The sequence below is a fragment of the Elephas maximus genome, chromosome 3 (assembly GCF_024166365.1).
Source record: "Elephas maximus indicus isolate mEleMax1 chromosome 3, mEleMax1 primary haplotype, whole genome shotgun sequence".
In the NCBI taxonomy this organism is placed as follows: Eukaryota; Metazoa; Chordata; class Mammalia; order Proboscidea; family Elephantidae; genus Elephas; species Elephas maximus.
Window position 1 is genome coordinate 133,714,457 of NC_064821.1, and position 24,167 is coordinate 133,738,623.

General features: G+C 39.4%; 1 long non-coding RNA gene across 1 annotated transcript in view; it reads right to left on the minus strand.

Moving 5' to 3' along the window:
* Positions 1–605: 605 nt before the first annotated feature.
* LOC126073226 (uncharacterized) overlaps positions 606–24,167 on the minus strand; it is a 36,148-nt gene continuing 12,586 nt past the window's right edge. Inside the window, exons 2-3 of the long non-coding RNA XR_007516684.1 lie at positions 3,661–3,754; positions 606–1,632 (exon numbers count right to left, since the gene is read on the minus strand). This is a non-coding gene — a long non-coding RNA (uncharacterized LOC126073226). The remainder of the gene's footprint in view (positions 1,633–3,660; positions 3,755–24,167) is intronic.

Consider the following 24,167-nt stretch of genomic DNA (forward strand, 5'->3'; position numbering starts at 1 on the left):
ACATTTAGAGACCTCATGCTTCTATGTTGAGCATTAAAAATTTAAAAACCCCATGAAGTGGTATCTCAAAAACCAACATTAAAATAATTAATAATCTGGCTGTAAACTTACTTCAAGAAGGTTCTGAGACAACCCGCTACAGTCTGGCCTTCAGGGTTCCATGTTGGTTTAAGTGCACCTAAGCTCAGCACAGAACTACCGGCTTCCAGTCAATAGCAACTTCCTTTTCAGTGTCCTGGTGACATAGCCTGTGCAGGGGTGGGTCAGACTAGCCCAGGTGTTTCGAAATGCAGCCAGGTACATAGTGTGTCCTTTTGCCTCTGGGAAGTAAAATTATGAGGATAAAAGATTATGAGGGAAGATCACCTATAGCATCAAGGAATGGAAGCAAATATGGAAATATGGGCAGCAAAGCCTGGGTAATTATTAAAACAAATCTCCAAAGAAAGAAACGCCATCATGATTGAAGCCACTTTTCAAGCTCCCCATCTAAACTGACTGAAAGAATAAAGGAATTTATTATTATTCCAAGAAGTTTAAAAAAAGTGAAATATCAGAATACCATAAACATATAACATTTACTAACATACATAATGCTACTTCATCTCAGTGTAGCCTACCCTTTGAAGGCAAACCTGTGATAAAAGCAATGAACTAGGATTTCTTTGCCTTACTTGGGCAAAGTAACATTTATATTGCTATTGGCTACATTCATCTCCAGAGAAAACTGCTAAAGCCAAACAAAGGCTTTCAAATAATCGACACACAGGTAAAAGAAATAACAGAAAATAAAATAAAACATAAAGCATTAACAAGAATATAAATAGGCATTAGTGTTGTCGAAAGTCAAGAGAGTGGCCCTGCCTGCAAGGTTCAGAAGACAAGCCATCTCCATTCTAAGAATAATAATGAGAACCAGCTGCTGACCAGTGGATTCCAGCTCATGGCAACCCCGTGTATGTCAGAAGAGAACCGTGCTCCAGAGGGTTATCAATGGCTGATTCTGGGAAGCAGACTGTCAGGCCTTTCTTCCAAGGTACCTCTTGGTAGACTCAAACCTCCGACCTTTGGGTTAGCAGCTGAGCGCATTAACCATTTGCACCACCCAGGGACTTCCTAGTAGCAAGAAGTGGGCTCGAATTTTGATTCCCTATTTGGGGCATCCTCTCAAGCAATGCCTTGGAAGAAGGATAACTTCATTACTAGTCACGATAAAGCAGTTAGAAGCAATTCTGTTTAATTAGAAGAACCCAAGTAATAATGACCACTGGCTCTAAGATGTATATTAAAAGAACACGTTCAAGACAATTGTGACTTTGGTAAAATGTCCTGTATCAGAATGTCCTAAACAAGAAAGGCTGGGGTGGGGGGCGGTGCAGGGAAGGTGGAAGTGGTAGGGATATAGATATAAGGGGAGGAAAGGAGACATAAGTGCTACTTTTTAGTGTTTTTGTTGACTAATTAAAATCCTTTGCTTTTGAACATTTTAAAAATATTTTAGGAGTATTGCTTCGTCTTTCTCTTTCCAACTTTTCATTCTTCCCTTCAACTTCCTTTACTGACCTTTTCCCCTTTCGATGCCTTTCCTTTCTCTTTGCCTTCACCTTCTCTATATTGCCAAGCTCCAAGTTTCTGTGGCAAAGAAAAATGACATGAGAAGGGGGAGTAAGAACGTGATCAGGATTAAAGTGGGAACTTATTTATTCCTTTGAGCCCTGCTCCTATCATAATGTATACATAACCTTAGACTACGTTTTCCTCCCCACTAATGACCTGCACAGAGACCTAAAAAAACAAAACAAACCTATTGCTGTCAAGTTAGTTCTGACTCATGGCAGCTCCATCTGAACTGAGCCCCACCTAGCTTGGGGAATTCGAAGTTATTAATGAACCTAGTTAATTCATGAGTTAGCCTTATTTACTGGTATCAGAACTATGAGGTTTACTAATCAGTCATGTATTACAGAGTCTCAACTCATTTACTCTGAGACTTTTTTTGATGATATATAATTATCCTCTCACCTAAGCCTGTAAGTCCAGTTGAAGTTGGTGTCACATAAAACTGGTTTTCCTGGTTTTCTAAGCATGCTGGCCACTTAGTAAATGTTGTATAATAAGATCTGTTGTAAGTTTGTTCCAGAATTTCTAAATTGTTACTTTATGTCTATGAGAAGATGTTTAGAAATCTAAACTTTTTTCTGCAGTTTTTACTTATTATATGTTGACTAAAGGCATTGTATATTATGGTAGTTATGAAAACAAGCACTGACCCTAAATCCAGAGTCAAAACCAAGTGATCTTAGTGAGAAGCAAGCCTAGGGACTACTGAAAACACTGAAATACGTTGCCTTTCTTCTAATCTCTTAGGGTTTAACTTTTGCTGGGATATGTATTAATGAGTAAACCAGGGTCACTGGCTATGAAAAAAAAAAAAACTTTCATTTTAGCATGTTTGGAGTCTCTGGTTGGTACAAATGGTTAGCATGTCTGTCTAACCAAAAGGTTGCTTTTCAGCATGTCTGAGGCAATACAGGAGGATGTCTTAGAAGATGACAGAGACATGCTACCCTGGAAAACGTCTTAAGTCAAATGGAATTTGGAATCTAAAGGCTTCTACAGATGATGGTAAAGCAGTAATAATAAACACTTTGTTTTCAACTTAGCTAAAATTTCTTACCAAATCGCCCACCCCACCAGATGACTTTACCTATCCTACACGAAGTATCAGAAGTTTCAATTTTCCCAAACTGAAACCTACATATTTACATAAAATTACATCAACCGTTTCTCAATTTCTTGCCTCCTGTCTAAGGCCGGTTTTTCTTCCTGTGCTCTGGATCCCACCCCAACTGCCTTCTCTCGTTTGTTTAATTCCCAACCCCGCCTCTGTACTGGCTCCATCCCATCAGCCTTCAAACATGTCCAGTCTCTTCAACCACTAAATCACCCTCCCTCAACCCCTCTTCTTCCACTCACTGCCACCCTATTTCTCTTTCTAAAGGACTTGTCTACTCTTTGTCTCCCTTTTCTCACTTCACGCTTCTTTTTTTAACATCAATCTAACTTCCGTTTCCTCCACTCCCCTGAAATGGTTGTCAGTAAAGTCACTAATGATCTCCAGGTTGTTAAACCCAGTGGCATTTTAGTCCTCAGCTTATTTGTCCTCTTCCTGGCATTTAACATGTTGATGCCTTCCTCCTTCATGAAACACTCTCTTCTCTTGGCTTCTATTCTACTACACGCTCATTGTTTTCCTTCTACTATTCTTTCTTAATCTCTTCTTGCCAACTCCTTCCTGTTCTATTCTGCCTTTAACTTTTGGAGTTCCTCAAAGATCAATCCTAGCCTGATTGTTGTTCGTACCTTATACTTTCTGTACGAGGTTGCATGTACATCAATTCTATCATTTTTTTTCTTCTTCTTTTTAATCTATACACCAATGACTCTCAAAATATTCACCTCTGGCTTAGACTTCTTTGATCTCCAGGCCTCCGGTTAGACGTTCCAAAAGCACCCTCACATTTAAAATGTTCCAAATCAAATTCACAGCCCCCTCTTCACCATAACAACCTGGTCCCCTCTTGACTCTTCCCTATCTTATCACTCTCCATTTTTCAATTAAGAAACTGGATATCATCCTTGACTCTCCCTCTCCCTTACCTCTCATATTTTCATATTATTATCTTCTTGTGTTTTCAGAATTGCCGTGAAGCTCCAAAACTGAAGACAATAGGCATCAAGGAACCATGACCACCTAAAGAGAACCAGTGGGTTACTGAGAGGCAGCAGAACTGGATTTGCTCCTCCAAGCAACAGCCTCCCCTCCTCCTCTCTGCATCATGTAAGAGAAGTGTCACATAAAGTGTGCCCCTGGGGGCAAGTGATAAGGTCCTTCCCCTCTCTCCTAGCCAAGTAAGGGAACCCAATCAAATTACTTGCAAAGACAGGAAATGCTTTCAAGAAGTATCTCCTTGTTATGTTGAACATCTATTTAGGCAGCAGAGTTGCTGATTTCTTGGCACCAACTTGAGCAGGGGAAAAACAAAAATTGAAGAACAAGGAGTAGCAGTGCCAGTTGGTAGAGCAAGATGCTTGGATTTCCCAGAAGATACTGCAGAAGAAAGCCAGGCATGAGTTGAATTGCTGGTATCTGCCCAAGAGGGCAACACACCAGGCAAGAGTACCCCAAAGCCAAGAAGCTCTGGGGCATACTGCCAACGTAGGGTGTCAGAAGAGGCCGTGTCTCCCACATCAAGGAACTGTGTAGAGGAGAGGCCTGTGCAGGGGCTCATAAAGAATGAACAGGTCTCATCACACAGAGGCAGCATCTGTGTGCCTGCCCAGCAGAGTATATCCACAGCAGCTCCAATTAAGTAAGAGACATTTGCGACTTTTCCCCAACCCTCCACTTAGGCTATGTAGCCCAAGGAGAATACCAATAATGGAGAAAAATGAAAACAGACCATAGTCCAAACCCACTTCCAGGGATGTCCCTCAGGTCTTCGGGCATGACTAGGTTGGGGAAGCGGGAGGGGACAAAGTAGAGGGAAGACTTTGAACTGGGTACAGGATTGCACTGGATAGATCAGGCTGGACTTTTTAGTAACAGAAAGGGATGTAGAAGCTATGGCATCTGTCAGAGATATCATTAAGAAATTGGAAGGGAAATAGTATCAACACATTTGAACTTGTTTAGCAACAAAAGCAAAATTTTTTCACATTTGCACCCCTGCTGAATTAGTCCCTTCAATCATCTGAGGCTCTTCTTCAATCCTCCCCACACTGTAGCCAGAGAGCTCTTTCAAATCAGAGATCTTATCTTGTCCTGCCCTGTTGAAAATTCTTTAATGGCATATCGTTAATTATACCTAGGATAAAGAGTTAAATCCTTACAAGCTCCAAAGCCTTGCCTACCTTTCCAGCTTCACCTCCCCTTTCCCCTCTGCACTCCATTTACACTGGTCTTTCAGGGCCCCCTAGTAAAACCAGTTGCCTTTGAGATTATTGACTCATGGTGACCCCACGTGTACAGAGTAAAACTGCTATATAGGGTTTTCAAGGCTGTGACCTTTCAGAGGCAGACTACCAGGCCTGTCATCAGAGGTGCCTGTGGGTGGGTTTGAACCGTCAAACTTTTGGCTAGTAGTCAAGCTCTTAATAACTTATAACACCCAGGGACTTATATATACATGTATACACATGCAAACACACACACATACACACATATTTTTAAATTCATTCTGCCAAAATTGTATCAAACTTTATAATCTCTGCAATAAAAGATATGACTTGAAATAGTTAAATGAAAAACAACTATTGATCTTACATTTACTGCTCCAAACCTCACACATCTGGCTCTTTCAAAGGATCCATATCACACTTTATCAAGTGCTTTGTTCCTGAACATACATCACTGAGTCAAGAAAAAAATGTGAGTTACATGCAGAGGTATGGAGTTGTGTTCACTTAATAACTTACTCTAAGTAATACCAATGTAAGGGCATGCCACAAGATTAGTTGAACAAGTAATGGCCTAAGAAATACAATTTGTAGTTTATTCTGGGTACTATTTTTATTCTCTTGAATTTATATATTCCTACTTCAAAAATGGTAATAATTCCTGCATTTGCATCTTTTATAGAAATTTTAAGGAATAAGTTAATACGTTAAAAACACTCTGAGAATCTCTAACATTAGCTCTCCCAACATTTCTGTCAATTTGTCATACTGAAGTGGCTTACATGTTGCTGTGATACAGGATCACACATGGTGGACAGGTTTAAGCTGAGCTTCCAGACTAAGACAGACTAGAAGAAGGACCTGGCAGTCTACTTCTGAAAAAACTGGCCAGCCAAAACCTTATGAATAGCAGTGGAACACTGTCTGGATTAGTGCCAGAAGATGAGCCCCTCAGGTTGGAAGGCACTCAAAATACAACTGGGAGAAGAGCTGCCTCTTCAAAGTAGAGTCGACCTTAATGATGTGGATGTAGTCAATCTTTCAGGACCTTCATTTGCTGAGGTGGCATGACTCAAAATGAGAAGAAACAGCTGCAAATATCCGTTAGTAATCAGAACATTGGACGTATGACATATGAATCTTGGAAAATTAGAAGTCATCAAAAATGAAATGGAACATAAAGATCAATATCCTAGGCATAAGTGAGCTGAAATTGACTGGTATTGGCCATTCTGAATTGGGCAATCTATGCTAGGGATGACAAATTAAAAAGGAATGGCATTGCATTTATTGTCAAAGAGAACATTTCAAGATCTATCTGAAGCACAACGCTATCAGTGGCAGGATAATATCCATACGCCTACAAGGAAGACCAGCTGATACGATTACTATTCATTTTTATACACCAACCACTAATGCCAAAGATGAGGAAATTGAAGATTTTTACCAACTTCTGCAGTCTGAGATTGATCACATATGCGATCAAGATGCATTAATCATTACTGGCGATTCAAATGTGAAAGCTTGAAACAAAGAAGAAGGATTAGTAGTTGGAAAATATGGCCATGGTGATAGATACGATGCCAGAGATGGCATGAGAGAATTTTCCAAGACCAACAACTTCTTCATTGAAAATACCTTTTTTTCAACAACTTCGACAGTGACTATACACATTGACCCTGCCAGATGCAATACACAACCATCAATTCGACTACATCTGTGTAAAGAGACAATGGAAAAGCTCAATATTATCAGTCAGAACATGGCCAGGGGCTGACTGTGGAACAGACCATCAAATGCTCATATGCAAGTTCAAGCTGAAGCTGAAGACAATTAGATCAAGTCCCCGAGAGCCAAAATATGACCATGAGTATATTTCACTGGAATTTAGAGACCATCTCAAGAATAGATTTGACGCATTGAGCACTTAATGACCAAAGACCAGACAAGTTGTGGAACGACAACAAGGACATCACACATGAAGAAAGCAGAAGGTCATTAAAAAGACAAGAAAGAAAGAAAAGACCAAAATGGATGTCAGAAGACACTCTAAAATTTGCTCTTGAACGTAGAATACCTAAAGCTAAAGAAAAAATAATGAAATAAAAGACCTGAACAGCAAATTTCAAAAGGCAACTCGAGAAGACAAAGTAAAGTATTATAATGAAATATGCAAAGACCTGGACTTAGAAAACCAATAGGGAAGAACATGCTCAGCATTACTCAAGCTGAAAGAACTGGAGAAAAAATTTAAGCCTCGAGTTGCAATATTAAAGGATTCTACAGTAAAAAAATATTAAATGACACAGGAAGCATCAAAAGAAGATGGAAGGAATACACAGAGTCACTGTACCAAAAAGAATTGGTCAACATTCAGCCATTTTGGGGGGTAGCATACAATCAAGAGCCAATAGTACTAAAGCAAGGGGCCAAGCTACACTGACAGGAATGGTGAAAAACTAGGCTCCAGGAATTGCCGGAATACCAACTGAGACACACCCTGGAGGTACTCACTCATCTATGTTAGGAAATTTGGAAGAAAATAGCTTCCTAGTCAACCAACTGAAAGAGATCCATATTTGTTCCTATTCCAAAGAAAAATGATTCAACAGATCATCCAACAGATGCAGAAATTATTGAACAATATCACTAATATCATCACACACAAGTAAAATCATCCTGAAGATCATTCAAAAGTAGTTGCAGCAGTACACAGACAAGAAACTACCAGAAGTTCAAGCCGGATTCAGAAGAGGACTGGAACGAAGGATATCACTGCTGATGTCAGGTAGCTCTTGGGTGAAAGTAGAGAATACCAGAAAGATGTTTACCTGTGTTTTATTGACTATGCAAAAGCATTCAACTGTGTGGATCATAACAAATTATGGATAACATTGCGAAGAATGGGAATTTCGGAACAGTCAACTGTGCTCATGAAGAAACCATGCATAGACCAGGAGGCAGTTGTTTGAACAGAACAGGGGATACTGTGTGGTTTAAAATCAGAAAAAGTGTGCATCAGGATTGTATTCTTTCACTATACTTATTCAATTTACATGCTGAGCAAATGATCTGAGAAGCTGAACTATATGAAGAAGAATATGGCATCAAGATTGCAAGAAGATTCACTAACAACCTGTGATATGCAGATGACACAACCTTGCTTGAAGAAAGTGAAGAAGACTTGAAGCACTTACTGATGAAGGTCAAAGACCACAGTCTTCAGTATGGATTACACCTCAACACAAAGTAAACAAAAATCCTCATAACTGGACCTATAAGCAACATGATATACAGAGAAAACACTGAAGTTGTCAAGGATTTCATTTCACTTGGATCCACAATCAACACCCACGGGAGCAGTGGTGAGGAAATCAAACAATGTATTGCATTGGGCACATCTGCTGCAAAAGACCTCTTTAAAGTGTTGAAAAGCAAAGATGTCACTTTGAGGACTAAGGTGCACTTGACCCAAGCCATGATATTTTCAATCACCTCATATGCTTGAAAAACTGCACAATCAATATGGAAGACCAAAGAAGAATTGACGCCTTTGAATTACATTGTTGGCAAAGAATAATGAATATACCATGGAGTGCTGGAAGAATGAAACAATTATGTCTTGGAAGAAGTACAGCCAGGACGCTCCTTGGAAGAAAGTATGGTGAAATTTTACCTCATGTACTTTGGACATGTTATCAGGAGGGACCAGCCTGGAGAAGGACATCATGCTTGGTAAAGTAGAGAGAATCAGTGAAAAAGAAGACAGCCTTCAACAAGATGGACTGACACAGTGACTGCAACAATGGACTCCAGCATAACAATGATTGTGAGGATGGCGCAGGATCGGGCAGGATTTCGTTCTATTGTACAAAGGGTCACTATTAGTCAGAACAGGCTTGATGGCATCTAACCAAAAAAAAAAGTTAGCGCTATTACAATTCTTGGTATTTTTAAGTAGTTTTGGCTTTTGGTCATATAGACACTAGAGAAGAAAGTCAGAGAGATAATGGTTCCCTCCATTTCATGTCTTTTTCAGAATTTCTGAAGACCCAGCAACAGCTAGAGCAAGCTAATATTTGTGATTCTTGATTACCTTTAAAAGGAAAACAAAATTAAACAAAAAGCAGGAAGAAGCAGGTCTGGTAACTTTGTGTTCAGCTCAAAATTATTGCAGAAATGCTAACTTCACCATGAACTATTCACCTTTCATCTTGAGTGTACTTCACATGGGTGATTTAAAATTTTGATATTCTGGTTTCCACTGACAAATTCTGCATTTTGACAAGTTTTGATGAAGTCTATTCACTTTAGACGATTTATGCAAACCCAACTGAATAGCTGATTTTGACTTTATCCCCTTGAGTTCCTAGAACTGCTCTGATTAAATTTTAAAATATAATTACAGGTAGCACATTGAGTCAGTCAGTTAGTCAGAGAGATTTAAGCTCTGTGAATGCCTACTTCCTGCAGCTCACTGCATTAAGTGCTCTGGAGGAGGGCGGGGGTGGATGGAACAGTCACCCATGAAATGATTTCAGGATTATTATTAAAACAACATATCACCAAGCACAAAGTACTCAAGTAGAAACTCTACACATAAAAGTTCAAGGAATGGAGAGTAAAGGAAGCACCTTCTCTGTTTAATTGCTTGTCCTATATATTTAGTAAATGTGTTTTGGGACTATTTGGTAGCTTTGCTGGCATCCTAACAGAACAAATTAAACCAGTGTTGGTCTAACTACAAATGGACAGCATGAGTTGGCATAGAGCAGTTCCTTATTTCATTTACCTGGTAATACTTTAAGGACTTCATTAAGTGAGGGATCAGGTCTTGACTAACTCCAGGAAGAGATGTTCTTTAAATGACATTTAATTTTGGAATAATTTCAGATTTACAGAAAAGTTGCAAAGATAATACAGAGAGTTCCCATATACCCTTCATTAAGTTTCCCTTAATATTAAACATTTTCCATTGCTATAGTGTTTTTTTTCAAAACTAAGAAATGAACATTTGTACATTATTGTCAACTATAGTGTGTTCAGATTTCATCAATTTTTCCATCAATATTCTTTTTCTCCTCAGGTTTCAGTCCAGAATATCATATTGCATTTAGTAGGAAGAAACTTCTAATATCTTACTGCTGAGATTCATAAATCATCAATTTCTGGACACTGAAGTTAATCAGCATCCAAGTATTAACATGAGCAGCAACAAATATGAATTGAATGTCCAAGACCCACCTAGGTACACCACAGTACAAGATTCTTAACTAACTTTAGGACAAAGCAAACAAGAGCTTAGGCCCTTATTGCCAGTTATTAATCTCTTTTTTATGTACTGAACAGTACTAAAATACATTGCCAAAGTACTTTTTTATTGTATATTCATGAGAACATTTTGCTATAATTTTTTCTGGTATCACCTAGTGTGGATGCCTAGATTTTCCTACATGATGACGTGAGAAGAGGCTGATTTGGTTACTAAATCTGCCAGTGCAGAAGGTTTCCCACAGGCACTAGAGAAACAAAGCCCTGCATGGTCTCCTTGTAGTTTTCAGAAGATAACAATGAGAGGCAGGTCCAAGATGGTGGAGTAGTCAGATGCTTCTGGCGGTCCCTCTTACAACAAAGACCAAAAAAAAAAAAAAAGTGAAATGATTTACATATATGACAAGATAGGAGCCCTGAACATCAAAGGCAAAGTTAAGAAATTGGACTGAGCAGCAGGGAGAGGGAAAGATGGTTCAGAAGTGGCGAAGGGTTGCTGGACCTGACTTGGTGGGAACTGGAGCCCCTCAGGCACGATCCCGATGCACCTGCAGCAGGGCTGGCAGCATTCGGGATGCAAGTTCTTCAGGGAGAGACAGCAAGCTGCACAGTCTACTCACACTTCCAGAATCAGAGAACAGTGCTCTCAGCAAAAGCTAAGTACTTGCATCTAACTTACGATGCCCCATCCTCCAAGCTGGCTTCAGTGACAGTCAATTTTCCTGGGCCTGAGATAGGTCCTGCTGCACTTCTGGAGCCATTCTCCCAGACTTGGAGAAGGCATAAATTAACAACTGGAGGAAAAGATAATCTACCGGCCCCCCTAAGCTAGAACTCGCCAACACACATTATAATTGAATTTGCCAAAACCAAAGATAAAGAGAGAATTTTAAGAGTGGCTAGGGATAAATGAAAAGTCACCTACAAAGGAGAGTCAACATGAAGAAGCTCGGACTACTCTGCAGAAACCACGCAGGCAAGAAGGCAATGGGATGACATATATAAAGCACTGAATGAAAGAAATTGCTGGCCAAGAATCATATATCCAGCAAAACTGTCTCTCAAATATGAAGGAGAAATTAGGACATATCCAGATACAGAGAAGTTTAGGGAGTTTGCAAAAACCAAACCAAAACTACAAGAAACACTAAAGGGAGTCCACCAGTTAGAAAATCAGTAACATCAGACATCAACCCAAGACTAGAACAGAGGACACAGCAACCAGATAGCAACCCAGATAGGGAAATCATAAAAATGAAAAAAATGCTCAAAACAGGGAACAGCGATGTCAAAATGAAAAAGATGCCAACATTACATCAATAACAGAATAAAAAATGTAGTCATAGATCTTTCATATGGCGAGAAAGTGAAGACAACATAGAGAAATAAAAGTTTGGTTTACACTTAGAAAAACAGGGGTAAATATTAAGGTAACTACAAAGGTGACTAATAATTCTACACAATAAAATAAAATACAAGAAAAACATAAAGACTCAGCAAAAACAAATTCAACAACCATGAACAAGAGGAAAAGACAATATATAAAGAAAAACTACTCAGCATAAAAAATTAGCGGGAAAAAAAAACTGTCAATAACGCACAAAAAAGACATCAAAATTAGAGCACTAAACTAATGCTTATCCATAATTACACTGAATGTAAAAGGATTAAACACACCAATAAAGAGACAGAGAGTGACAGAATGGATTAAAAAACATGATCCATCTATATGCTGCCTACAAGAGACAAGTCTCAGACTTAAAGACACAGACAAACTAAAACTCAAAGGATGGAAAAAATACATCAAGCAAACAAAAAACAGGAGTGACAATATTAATCTCTGACAAAATAGACTTTAAAGTTAAACCTACTGCAAAGGATAAGGAAGGACACTATGTAATGATTAAAAGGACAATATACCAGGAGAACATAATCATATTAAATATTTACATACCTAACAACAGGGATTCAAGATACGTAAAACAAACTCCAACAGCATTGGGAAGTGAGATAGACAGCTCCACAATAATAGTAGAAGACATAAACACACCACTTTCGGTGAAGGACAGAACATCCAGAAACAAGCTAAATGAAGACACGAAAGTCTAAATGCCACAATCAACCAACTTGACCTCATAGACACATACAGAATACTATGCCCAACAGCAGCCAAGTATACTGTCTTTTCCAATACAGATGGAACATTCTCAAGAATAGACTACATATTAGGTCGCAAAGCAAAACTTTAACAGAATCCAAAACACTGAAATATTACAAATATCTTCTCTGACCATAAAGCCATAAATGTAGAAATCAATACCAGAAAAAGCAGGGGGAAAAAAAATCAAACACTCGGAAACTGAACAATACCTTGCACAAAAAAAACTGGGTTATAAAAGGAATTAAGGATGGAATAAAGAAAATCATGGAATCCAATGAGAATGAAAACACTATCAGAACCTTTGGGATACAGCTAAAGCAGTGCTAGGAGGTCAATTTATAGCAATAAATACACACACCCAAAAAGATAAAAAGGGCCAAAATCAAAGAATTATCCTTACAACTTGAACAAAAACAAAGATAGCAACAAAAGAAGCTCTCAGGCACTAGAAGAAAACAAATGATACAAACTAGAGCAGAATTAAACAGAGAACAGAAAAACAATTGAAAGAGTTAACAAGACCAAAAGCTGGTTCTTTGAAAAAATTAACAAAATCAATAAACCATTGGCCAGAGTAAAAAACGAAAAAAAGGAGAGGAAGCAAATAACTTGAATAAGAAATGAGATAGGCGGTATCACAACAGATCCAACTGAAATTAAAAGAATCATATCAGATTATTATGAAAAATTGCACTCTAACAAATTTGAAAACCTAGAAGAAATGGATGAATTTCTAGAAACACACTACCTACCCAAACTAACACAAACAGAGGTAGAAAAACTAAATAAACTCATAACAAAAGAAGAAATTGAAAAGGTAATTAAAAAACTCTGAACAACAACAACAAAAAGCCCTGGCCCTGACAGCTTCACTAGAGAATTCCACTAAACTTTCAGAGAAGAGCTAACACCACTAGTACAAAAGGCATTTCAGAGCATAGAAAAGGATGAAATACTCTGAAACTCATTCTATGAAGCCAGCATATCCCTGATACCAAACCCAGGTAAAGACACCATTAAAAAAAAGAAAATTACAGACCTGTATCCCTCATGAACTTAGATGGAAAAATCCTCAAGAAAATTCTAGCCAACAGAATTCACCAACAAATAAAAAAAATAATTCACCATGACCAAGTGGGATTCCTACCAGGTATGAAGGGATGGTTCGACATTAGAAAAACAATCAATATAACCCATCATATAAATAAATCAAAAGACAAGAACCACACGATCTTATCAATAGATGCAGAAAAGGCATCTGACAAAGTCCAACACCCATTCATGGTAAAAATTCTCAGCAGAATAGGAATAGAAGGAAAATTCCTCAACATAATAAAGGGCATTTATACAAAGCCAACAACCAACATCATCCTAAATGGAGAGAGTCTGAAAGCATTCCCCTTGAGATCAGGTACCAGACAAAGTTGCCCTTTATCAACACTCTTATTCAACATTGTGCTGGAAGTCCTAGCCAGAGCAATTAGGCTGGATAAAGAAATAATGGGCATCCAGATTGCTAAGAAAGAATTAAAAGTATCTCTATTTGCAGATGACATGACCTTATACACAGAAAACCCTAAAGAATCCACAAGAAAACTACTGAAACTAATAGAAGAGTTTAGCAGAGTATCAGGATACAAGATAAACATACAAAAATCAGTTGGATTCCTTTACACCAACAAAGAGAATGTCGAAGAGGAAATCACCAAATGAACATCATGTATAATAGCCCCTAAGAAGATAAAATACTTAGGAATAAATCTAACCAGACACCTAAAAGGCCTATACAGAGAAAACGATAAGAAACTACTGCAAGAAACCAAAAAAAGACCTACATAAGTGAAAAAACAAAACCTTCCTCATGGATAGGAAGACTCAACATTGTAAAAATGTCTATTCTACCAAAAGCCATCCATAGATACAATGCAATTCCAATCCAAATTCCAACGACATTTTTTAATGAAACGGAGAAATAAATCACCAACTTCACATGGAAGGGAAAGAGGCCCTGGATAAGAGAAGCATTACTGAAAAAGACGAACAAAGTGGGAGGACTCACTTACTTGCTTTTAGAACCGATTATACTGCCACAGCCTGGTACTGGTACAACAACAGATACACAGACCAATGGGACAGAATTGAGAATCCAGATGTAAAATCATCCACATATGAACAGCTGATATTTCACAAAGGCCCAAAGTCAGTTAAATGGGGAAAAGACAGTCTCTTTAACAAATGGTGCTGGTATAACTGGATATCTATCTGCAAAAAAGTGAAACAAGACCCATAGCTCACACCATGCACAAAAACTAAGTGAAAACAGATCAAAGACCTAAATATAAAATCTAAAATGATAAAGACCATGGAAGAAAAAATAGGTACAACAGTAGGAGCACTAATATATGGCACATACAGTACATAAAACATTAGTAAGAAGGCACAAACACCAGAACAGAAACTGGATAACTGGGAGCTCCTAAAAGTCGAACACTATGCTCATCCAAAGACTTCACCAAAAGAGTAAAAAGAGTACCTACAAACTGGGGAAAAAAATTTAGCTACTACAATTCCGATCAGCGTCTGATCTCTAAAATTTACATGATACTGCAAAAACTCGACTACAAAAAGACAAATAACCCAATTAAAAAATGGGCAAAAGATATGAGCAGGCACTTCACCAAAGACATTCAGGTAGCTAACAGATACATGAGAAAATGCCCTCGATCGTTAGCCATTAGGGAAATGCAAATCAAAACTACAATGAGATACCATCTCACTCCAACAAGGCTGGCATTAATCCAAAAAACACAAAATAATAAATGCTGGAGAGGTTCTGGAGAGACTGGAACACTTACACACTGTTGGTGGGAATGTAAAATGGTACAACCCCTTTGGAAATCGATTTGGTGCTTCCTTAAAAAGCTAGAAATAGAACTACCATACAATCCAGCATTCCCACTCCTTGGAACAAGAGCCTTCACATGAACAGATACATGCACACTCATGTTCACTGCAGCTCTGTTTACAACAGCAAAAAGATAGAAGTAACCAAGGTGTTCATCAACGGATGGATAGATAAACTATGGTATAGTCACACAATGGAATTCTACCCAACGATAAAGGGCAATGATAGAGAAAAGCAACGATGAATCTGTAACACATTTCATAACATGGAGGAACCTGGAAGGAACTATGCTGAGTGAAATTAGTCAGTTGCAAAAGGACAAATATTGTATGAGACCACTGTTACAAGAACTCAAGAAACAGTTTAAACACAGAAGAAAATATTCTTTGATGGTTACATAGTGGGGAGGGAGGGAGAGGGGTATTCAGTAATTAGATAGTAGATAACAACGATTTTAGGTGAAGAGAAAGACAACACCCAATACGGGAGAGGTCAGCACAACTGGACTAAACCAAAAGGAAAGAAATTTCCTAAATACAACCGAACAATTCGAAGGCCAGAGTAGCAGGGGCGGGGTCTGGCGACATCTAGGTCAACTGGCATAACAGAAAGTAGTAAGAAAACATTCTGAATTCACTTTGGTGAGTGGCATCTGGGGTCTTAAACACTAGCAAGCACCCATCTAAGATGCATCAATTGGTCTCAACCCACCTGGAGCAAGGAGAATGAAGAACACCAAAGACACAAAGTAATGATGAGCCCAAGAGACAGTAAGGGCCACATAAATCAGAGACTCCATCAGCCTGAGACCAGAAGAACTAGATGGTGCCCAGCTACAGCCGATGACTGTCCTGACAGGGAACGGAACAGAGAACCCCTGAGGGAACAGGAGAGCAGTGGGATGCAGACCTCAAATTCTCGTAAAAAGGCCAGACTTAATGGTCTGACTGAGACTAGAAGAACCCTGGAGGTCATGGTCTCCAGACCTTCTGTTGGTCCAAGACTGGAACCCATTCCCAAAGACAACTCTGCAGACAGGGATTGGACTGGAGTATAAGACAGAAAATGGTACCAGTGAGAAGTGAGCTTCTTTGCTCAAGTAGACACATGAGACCATGTGGGCAGCTCCTGTCTGGAGGGTAGATGAGAAGGCAAAGGGGGACAGAAGCTGACTGAATGGACATGGGGAATACAGGGTGGAGAGAAGGAGTGTGCTGTTTCACTAAGGGGAGAGCAACTAGGAGTACATAAACCAAAACCCACTGCCGTTGAGTCGATTCCGACTCATAGCGACCCTATAGGACAGAGTAGAACTGCCCCATAGAGTTTCCAAGGAGAGTCTGGCGGATTCGAACTGCTAACCTTTTGGTTAGCAGCCGTAGCACTTAACCAGGGTTTCCTAGCAGTACATAACAACGTGTATATAAATTTTTGTATGAGACACTTGATTTGTAAACTTTCGCGTAAAGCACGATTTAAAAAAAAAGAATACCATTACTGCTAGTCCACGGATCATACTTCGAGTAGCTGTACAATACATGTTGCAGGTCTTTCACAAGATATTGGCAGGTACAAGATAGTCTAGCACCTAATGATGTTTTTTTTTAATGATCCCTAGAAGACACTGGAACTTCCTAATGTTTCAGTCATAGAAACAGTGTCTTTAGTAAGGCAGATTTTGGAATACATGGATCTCTATCCTGAATTCTAGGCTTTAGAATAAAAAAGAGATAGTTTTAGGGAAACTGCATCAACCAAATATCCCTGGAGTATTCTGGAACATGGTGGAAACTTCTGGTCGGTCCTTTATCTCTAATCCCTACTTCTTCTTCACCCTAGGATCAATCTATTAAGTCAGTGACAAAAGGAAAAAACAGGGAGGATAAGAGTGTAATCTATTTCTGTACTTTCCACCCATATCACTACTGTTAATGCTGATCTTATAAACACACCCTCAGTTCCTCAGACTGCTCTTCCATCTGCTTACCCCTCACTCTCCCAAAGAGGCCCTTCTGGCTCCTGTGATGGAAATTCCAGGAAAGCTACTAACTTTTGTACTCTCCCTAAATGAAGCTTAGCTTTCTTTCAATTTTTTCTGGAGCCAAAGACCAACATTGTATGTGACTTTTTCATCCTTACTAAGACTGTAAAAGGATAAAAGGATAAAAAATGAGGAGTCTTTTACCTTTATGTCACCTGTTTACTATAAGAAAAAAAAAATACAGAAAATCTGGAAAGGTTTGTCGATTCCCTTAGAAGCTGAGAAGCTAGGAGAATGCCTTCTTTTCTACAGTTGGTCAGAAGAAAAATCTTGGTCAAGGCAACAAATAGTATGCTTCGACTCTTTTAAAATGCTGCCTTGGAATCCATTACGTAATAGGATGGTAGTTTGCATCCTGCACAACTGAGTAGGGTGAGTAGAGGAACCCCACAAAGCACCCCTTGCATTGCCTCTATAAGAAGACTTCCAGAACATATTAAGGCTTTATGATAAAGTTGCTCTTGTTAAGTAATGGTGGCAATGGAAAGAGAAGCCAATCTTTAGGGCTCCACAGATGAAAGGAGGTAACAGGGAGATGGCCTTGGCCAAGAAATAGCCCTGGGGAGTTTATATCAACAACAGGCCTTTACCAACCACAACCGTTCATCACCTCCCCAGCCCCTGCCTCCATACCTTATAGTGTACTGGCACCATCATCAGTGACCCAGAGCAGGGAAAGCTCCTGTGCAAGTGAAAATTAGAATTTTGGAAAACTTGAACTACCACTATAAGCTTGACGTCTTGCCAGTACCTGAAGATTTTTCTGATGAGACTGGTAGTGATTTCCATGAATGTAATTTTTTTATTTTGCATAATGAAATGTGCCAACTTTTGGAAGATATGTATAACTCAGTGAACCGATATTTTCCAAATGACCAATGAATGCATAATGTTATACAATCATGCATGAGTAAAAGACTCATTCAAAATGCAAGACAGAACTATAGATATTAATGTAACAGAATACGAAAAGCTAATGCTATCATTTCAGATTCCACATTGCAACTAACCTTTAAGAAACTCACTGCTTCTCGAGCTTTGGTGCAGTATCAAAAAAGAATATCCACAGTTACCTGAAAAGCTATTAAACATTCTCCCTTTTTCCAATCAGATACCTGTGTGAGGCCATATTTTCTTTATATATATCAACCAAACAATGTATCATAGTAGATTGAATACAGAAGCAGATATAAGTCCAGCTATCTTCTATTACACCACATATAAAAGAGATTTGCAAAAATATAATCAACCGGACTAACACCAGGAGCTAAGAAGTTCACTGAATACAACATTTCGAGGGACAGAGTAGCAGGGGTGGGGGTCTGAAACCATGGTTTCAGGGGACATCTAGGTCAACTAGCATAACAAAGTTTACTAAGAAAACGTTCCGCATCCCATTTTGGTTAGCGGCATCTGGGGTCTTAAAAGCTAGCAAGCGGCCATCTAAGATGCATCAATTGGTCCCAACCCACCTGGAGCAAAGGAGAATGAAGAACACCAAAGACACAAGGTAATCATGAGCCCAAGAGACAGAAAGGGCCACATAAACCAGAAGCTCCATCAGCCTGAACCCAGAAGAAATAGATGGTGCCTGGCTACCACCAATGACAGCCCTGACAGGGAATACAACGGAGAGTCCCTGAGGGAGCAGGAGAAAAATGGGGTGCAGAACTCAAATTCTAGTTAAAAGACCAGACTTAATGGTCTAACTGAGACTGGAAGGACCCCAGAAGACATGGCCCCTGGACTCTCTGTTAGCCCAGAACTGAAACCATTCCTGAAGCCAACTCTTCAGACAAAGATTAGACTGGACTATAAGACATAAAATGATACTCGTGAAGAGAGTACTTCTTAGCTCAAATAGATCATGAGAATAAATGGGCAGCTCCTGTCTAGGGGCGAGATGACAGGGCAAAAAGGGACAGCTGGTTAAATGGACACAGGAAATCCAGGGTGGAAAGGAGGAGTCTGTTGTCACATTACAGGGAAAACAACTAGAGTGACATAAAAATGTGTGTATAAAGCTTTGTATGAGAAATTAACTTGAACTGTAAACTTTCACATTAAGCACAATAAAAAATAAAATAATGCCACTCTTCTCACTCATTATCTGTTTTGGAAAATGCAGGCAAATACAAACCATATAATGGGTTTATTGTTGCTATTTTCACACAAATAAATACATATTTAAATTTTCTCTCTGTTTTAATTTCTAGATGGTAAATATTGATAGAAGCCCTGGTGCTACAGTGGTCAAGTGTTCAACTGCTAACCAAAAGGTCAGCAGTTTGAACCCACCAGCTGCTCCGTGGGACAAAGATGAAGCAGTCTGTTTCTTCAAAGATTACAGCCAGAATAAACACTTAGACACGGGAAAGCAATTCCGGACTAATATCTAAATTGTATTTGTGGGTACCCCACAGTCAGAAACACTCCAAACAAATGAATAAAAGCTCCTTTGATGAACTCATACAAGCAGAAAGCCTTTTAAGAGATGATATTTTAGTGAAACTGCAATTTGATTGTGGTGCTTTTGTCCCTGATCAGGTAAGGATCAGAAAACTGGATCACCTGAGAAAACACATGCAGAACTATGTACTTCCTGGAAATGCTTGCAGGTAGAAAAATTCCTGCTCATCCAAGCAGCTCATTTCAATTCTAGGGATTAAGCTACTTAGAAAATACATCGAGAGCTGTACCATTGTCTTAGCTAGTGCTGCTATAGCAGAAACCACAAGTGGATGGCTTTAACAAGCAGAAATTTATTCTCTCACAGTCTAGGAGGTCAGAAGTCTGAATTCAGGGTACCATTTCCAGGGGGAGGCCGTCTCTCTCTGTCAGCTGTGCGCTAAGGTTCTTATCATCAATCTTCCCCTGTCAAGGAGCTTGTCAGTGTAGGGACCCCAGGTCCAAAGGTGGGATGAGTTCCCCATGTCTCTCTGCTGGCTTCTCTCTTTTATATTTCAAGAGACTGACTTAAGACATAACCTAATCTTATAGATTGAATCCTGCCTCATTAACATAACTTCTGGTAATCCCACCTCATTAACATCATAGAGGTAGGATTTACAACACATAGGAAAATCACATCAGATAACAAAATGGTGGACAATCACATAATACTGGGAATCATGGACTAGCCAAGTTGACACACATTTTTAGGGGGACACAATTCAATCTATAACAACCATTGTGGCCAAATTTAGGGTTTGCTGAAAAAGTTAAATGGATGAAGGAAATGATTAGAAATTATTCCAAAGACATCATCTAAACAGCTACTTCTGGAAAAAAAAAATACGATTTCTTAATATATATTTGGTCTCTGAAAAGGCCAGCACACGCATTATGTCTATTTCACAGTGAGGAGTATATAGAGATAACAGCTCCCCCCTTCACCCATTGCCTTTGAGTTGATTCTGACTCGTAACAACCCCATAGGGTTTCCAAGGCTGTAAATCTTTACAGAAGCAAACTGCCACATCTTTCTCCCACATAGCCACTGGTGGTTTCAAACCACCAACCTTTCAGTTAGCTGTCGATCACTTTTAACCACATGCTATCAGGGCTGATCGCTTTTAACCAGGTGCTATCAGGGCTCCTTGAGATGACAGTATTCACTATAAAATTACCTCCCAAGATTCCAGTATCTGAAAAGTCTTCATATTTGATGTATTGTAATTCTGTACTGGGGGAAGCAGGTGTGCCTCTAATATCTCCTCACAAAATTGTATTAATTCTACTTTTGTTGACTTCAATCTCTTTCAAAGGATAGCTGACATTGTGCTAGTCCTACTGACACTATAAATCCCTGTAGAAACATTTTAGCAGATTTCCCGCATCAGTAATGCCTGGGAAACAAACCTCATGAGTCACAGAGATAACTTAAGGCTGTTGTAGGAAAAAACATCACAAGCATTAGTAAAGCAGAAAGAAAGTTTTATTTGGCATATATTCAAACAGGCAAAGGTGGGAAACAGACTAGCATGCAGCTAGAGCTATGTCTGCCTGAGTCCAAAGAACTATTACAGAATAGACAAGAGGGGCAAAATGGGAGGCAGAGCCAAGATGGTGGAATAGACAGTAGCGTCCTGCAAGCCCTCTTACGACAAAGGCCCAATATTATGACAAGCGAGGAGCCCCGAACATCAAAGGCAAGCTTAGAAAATGAACTGATGGGCAAGGGGAGGAAGGACAGTTCAGAAGTGGAGAGGAGTTACTGGATCTGAACCATAAGGAGCCCTCAGGCACCATTCCTGGGAGCGGCAGCGGTGGGCTGATACTAGCTTTCGGCCACAGTTTCCTCAGGGAGAAGCAGGCAGCCACACAGTCTGCTCACACCTCTGGAAACAGAGAATGGCACTCTCAGCAAAAGCCAAGTACTTGCATATATTTTACCATGCCCCCCCACACCCTTCTTCCAAGCTGGCTTCAGTGGCTGATTTCCCTGGACCTCAGATAGGCCGTATTGAGCACCTAGAGCCATCTTCCAGGCCTTGGAGAAGGAATAAATTTGCAATTGGGGGAAAAGATAATTTGTCAGCTCCACTAACCAGGGAAGCTCAGGACAGAAGCGGCTCCTGTTCAGGCATAAACGGTCTGTGGATTTTGAGTACGTTTCCCCTCTGCATGGACCTGTGTGGGCCTATTTCAGGAGAATAGGGCCTGTTGGCAAACTCCAACCGTTTCAGCTGTGCGGTATAGAGGTGGGTGTTTGATGTTCAACATTGCTTTGCCTATTAAACAGGGTCCTCACCCACCCACATCAGGGGTCTAAAAGCTGGGGGCTCCATTCAGGTCACCCAGCCACCCACAACAGGGGTCCAAGGATAACTGGTACCTCCCAGTCCTTACAACCAAAAACCTTGGGTGCCCATGGTCCGTCTGCAGAACCCATCCGCCTGTACGCTCTAGAGAATAGGGACATGCTTTCCTCAGAGACACATGGGGGACGATTCTCAACCTCCTGCCTTGTTCAGAGCATGACCCCCTACTGCAACCAGATACTGGTACCTATACCAATTACCCCTACCCCTCTAAGACTGTAGTACAGAGCCCATACCACACACTTGATCAGCAGCTACCTGGACACCTGAGCTGAATTCATACAAGAAAAGTGAATGGACTCCTAAACTGATATATCTGATAACAGCTCTAGCCATCTGGGGACAGGACGTCAGAGCTCCAAAGGTGAAAACAATCAAGCTAGCTCACTCAAGCAACCCATTTGGACATATTAAAACAAAACAAAGCAAGAAGCTATGACACAGTAAGCAAACATAAAATAAACTAATACAATATCTTATAGATGGCTCGGAGACAATAGTCAATATCAAGTCACATAAAGAAAAAGACGATGATCACCTCAACAAGCTCTCAAAACAAAGAGTCAAACGATCTTCTAGATGAAAGTGCACTCCTGGAATTACCAGAGGCAGAATACAAAAGATTAATATACAGAACTCTTCAAGACATCAGGAAGGAAAAGAAGCAATAAGCAGAAAAAGCCAAGGAACACACAGATAAAGCAGCTAAAGAAATTAAAAAGATTATTCAGGAACATAATGAAAAACATAATAAGCTGGAAAAATCCATAGACAGACAGCAATCAGAAATTTAGAAGATTAACAATAAAATTATAGAAGCAGACAACTCAATAGAAAGTCAGAGGAGCAGAATTGAGCAAGTGGAAGGCAGAATTTCTGAACTTGAAGATAAAGTACTTGGCACTAATATATTAGAAGAACAATCAGATAAAAGAATTTAAAAAAATGAAGAAACCTTAAGAATCATGCGGACTCTATAAAGAGAAATAACTTACGAGTGATTGGAGTAACAGAACAGGGGAGGAAAAACAAAAAATACAGAAAAATTGAAGATTTGTTGGCAGAAAACTACCCTGATATCATGAAAGATAAAAAGATATCCATCCAAGGTGCTCATCGAACTCTGCATAAGGCAGGTTTTAAAAGAAAGTCACCAAGACATAGAATAATCAAAATTGCCAAAACGAAAGATAGAGAATTTTAAGAGCAGCTAGGGATAAACGAAAAGTCACCTACAAACCTGTTGCCGTAGAGTCGATTCCAACTCATACCAACCCTATAGGACGGAGTAGAACTGCCCGCATAGAGTTTCCAAGGAGTGCCTGATGGATACAAACTGCAGACTTTTTGGTCAGCAGACATAGCACTTAACCACCATGCCACCGACTCTCAGCTACACAGGAGAGTCAATAAACTCGGACTACTCAGCAGAAACCATGCAGGCAAGAAGGCAATGGGATGGCTTATATAAAAAATTGAAGGAAAAAAATTGCAGCCAAGAATCTTATATCCAGCAAAACTGCCTCTTAAATATGAAGGCGAAATTAGGACATTTCCATAAAAACAGAAGTTCAGGGAATTTGCAAAAACCAAACCAAAACTACAAGAAATACTAAAGGGAGCTCTTTGGCTAGAAAACCAATAACATCAGGTATCAAGCCAAGACTAGAACACTGGGCAGAGCAATCAGAAGTCAACCCAGACAGGGAAATCCCCAAAATAAATCAAGATAAAAACTTTCGAAACAGGGAACAGCGATGGTATTATGTAAAAGAAGACAACACTAAAACAATAAAGAAGGACTAAGAAAAATAGTCATAGATCTTCCATACGGAGAGGATGACAAGGTGATACAAAGAAATAAAAGTCAGGTTTAAATTTAGAAAAATACAGGTAAATAATAAGGTAACCACAAAGGAGACAAACTATCCTACACATCAAAATAAAATACAAGAAAAAAATAGAGTCTCAGCAGGAAGAAATCAACAACAACAAAAAAAAAAAAAT